The 2954-nt window shown below is 41.6% G+C and overlaps 1 pseudogene; it reads left to right on the top strand.

Annotated features, from left to right (window-relative positions):
- The first annotated feature begins 343 nt into the window (after positions 1-343).
- Positions 344-2222, top strand: LOC119788516 (annotated as a pseudogene).
- The last annotated feature ends 732 nt before the right edge of the window (positions 2223-2954 follow it).

Below are 2954 nucleotides of genomic sequence, written 5' to 3'. Positions count from 1 at the left end.
ACTTTCAACGCCGTTAGTCCCATCACTGTTCAGCTTGCAAAATAAAAAGAATGATCTACTTTGTCAAAGGCTACTCTGAGGTAAACAAATTCAGACGTATATGGTACTATTGATAAACAGATATAGCTCTGTCACTATAATTTTTTACAAAAGTGATCTCTGTATTATGTAAGAGACTGCTTTTAACAGCTTTGCTCTTTTAAGAAGTTTTATGTTTTTCCATGAAATTGAAAAAAAGATGATAAATTAGAAAATGGTCTAAAATGTCATAACACAAAGTTAGCACCGATTTGTGGTTTACATTTGTGATTCATCAAGGTTGAAGACAAGTGGGTAAAAAAACCTATCTAGCAGACCACTGTCAAAACCAGAGATGGATGTACTGAGTAAAGGCCTGAATTTTGCCATTGCTCCACAAGAAGTACCCATTGTGGAACTGATCACGGCCACTGAATCGGCCATCAGGAACAACTACTTGGCTGAAACGGAGGCAGAGCAACTCAGAATGAAGGTAACAGCCACCCTGTCCAGTGCCAAACCACCTCCTTCCAACCTCACACCCCAGGAAATGAAAGCCATAACATCCCTGAGCCAGGACCAAAGCATCACCATATTACCAGCAGACAAAGGAAGATGCACCGTAGTCCTCAACACCTCAGACTACCAAGACAAAATTATCACTCTCCTGAAGGACACTAATACGTATGAATCCTTGAAAAGAGATCCAACCAGCGGCTACAAAAAGAAAATAATAGACTATCTCAAACAACTTGAAAAAGACAAGGTAATTAACAGCACAGCCTATTTCAGATTATATCCAGGGGAGGAAATTCCATGCTTATATGGACTTCCAAAAATTCACAAAGAAGGGGCACCACTCAGGCCCATCGTCAGCAGCATTAACTCAGTAACATACAACATTGCTAAACAGCTTACTAATATCTTAGCTCCCTTGGTGGGGAACACACCACATCACATAGAAAACTCCAAAGACTTTGCCAACAAAGCCAAACATTTAAGGATGGCTCCAGGAGAAACCCTGGTATCGTTTGATGTTACTTCACTTTTCACATGCATACCTATAACAGAGGCAGTGGAAACAGTCAGGACACGTCTTGAACAAGATAGTGATTTAAACAACAGGACTAATTTCACTCCAGACCAGATCTGCACACTACTGGGCCTTTGTCTTTCCACAACCTATTTCAAATTCAGAGGTAATTTTTACAGACAGAAGCATGGCTGCGCAATGGGCCAATCTTTACATGGAAGAAATGGAAAAGAGAGCTTTAGACACTTTCAATGGAACACCACCAAGCCACTGGTTTAGATACGTGGACGACACTTTCGTCAAAATCCAACTAGAGGAAGTGGAAGCTTTTACCAAACACATCAACTCTGTTGACCGTAACATCAAATTCACCAGAGAGGATGCCAAGGACAACAAACTACCCTTTCTGGACTGCCTGGTGAGCATGGAAGGAGATGGAAGCCTAAACATTGAAGTGTATAGGAAACCTACTCACACAGACCAGTATCTTCTTTTTGACTCACACCACCCGCTGGAACACAAACTCTCAGTCATCAGAACCTTACAACACCGGGCAGAACATGTCCCTACTAAAACAGATGGGAAGCAAAAAGAACAGAAACACATCGAAGATGCTCTCCGAAACTGTGGATATCCAAACTGGGCTTTTATCAAATCAGCAAGGAAATCCAAAAGACACGCAACAGAAGACAGCGATGGGAAAATTAAACGCAAAAACATCACAATCCCTTATGTTGCTGGAGTGTATGAAAAGCTCAAGAGGATTTTCTCCAAACACAAGATCCCAGTACATTTCAAGCCAAACCAAACCCTTAAACAGAGGCTAGTGCATCCTAAAGATAAAACCCCCAGACCGAATATGAGCGGAGTGGTATATGCTGCTCAGTGCAGCGAGGAATGCTCTGATCTTTATATTGGCGAAACAAAACAACCTCTCCACAGACGCATGGCCCAACACAGAAGAGCGGCCGCCTCTGGACAAGACTCCGCAGTACACTTACACCTTGTGGACAAAGGACATTCTTTTGAGGACCAGAATGTCCATATTTTGGATAAAGAAAATAGGTGGTTTGAGAGGGGCGTGAAGTAAGCCATCTATGTTAAGAGAGAAAAACCAACTTTAAACAGAGGTGGCGGACTCAGATTCCAGCTTCCAAAAACATACAATTCAATCATAGACATGATCCCTTCCAGATATCACCAAACCCCCCACCCCATCACAGAGGAACGAGGGACCTACCCGCCCCAGCCGGTGAACAATACCTCCTTAACGACCAACCCTTAACAATCATAGACAGGTTTCAGGTATTACAGGAGACAATCCCCCCCTTAATGGCAATCCCCCCTTTAACGACCGACCCCTAGAATCATAGACAGGTTCAGATATTACAGGCTAACGATGGAACTAACGACCCATTCATCGGTTACCATTGCATGTTTCCAAGCGATACAAGGCGTTGTCTATATAAGACTCAAACTCACGGCGGATCCAGACATTTGAATTGAGAAAGCTTCCTGGAGAGGTGGCGAAACGTCTTCAAATCTTGAAAACCAAGTCCAGTGGATATTTTTTGAATTTTTACGGAATGACTTTGACCTGGATGACTGAGAACCTTCATCAGCATTTGTGATTCTTATATAAAAAAAAAATACTGTATATTTTATAATGTACCAGCAATGACATTCAAATTTTGACTAGTGTCAAACCTATAGGACAGATGCCAGATTCAAAAACAAAACAGTTACAACTGTCAAATGAATTTGATGTAGATAACCAACCCTAAGAGGCCCCTGATAAATTTGAACTGCTATATAGACAGATCCTGCTTATGTAAATACATTTGCTGATGAGGCTGTAGCTAATTTATTGAGTCTGATAGACTGAGTGAGTTTTACATGTAGA

This window comes from Cyprinodon tularosa, unplaced genomic scaffold, assembly GCF_016077235.1.
Source record: "Cyprinodon tularosa strain WSP-4 unplaced genomic scaffold, ASM1607723v1 ctg319, whole genome shotgun sequence".
Classification (NCBI taxonomy): domain Eukaryota; kingdom Metazoa; phylum Chordata; class Actinopteri; order Cyprinodontiformes; family Cyprinodontidae; genus Cyprinodon; species Cyprinodon tularosa.
Note: the sequence above shows the minus strand (reverse complement) of the source record. Positions and strands in the feature narration are given on the sequence as shown.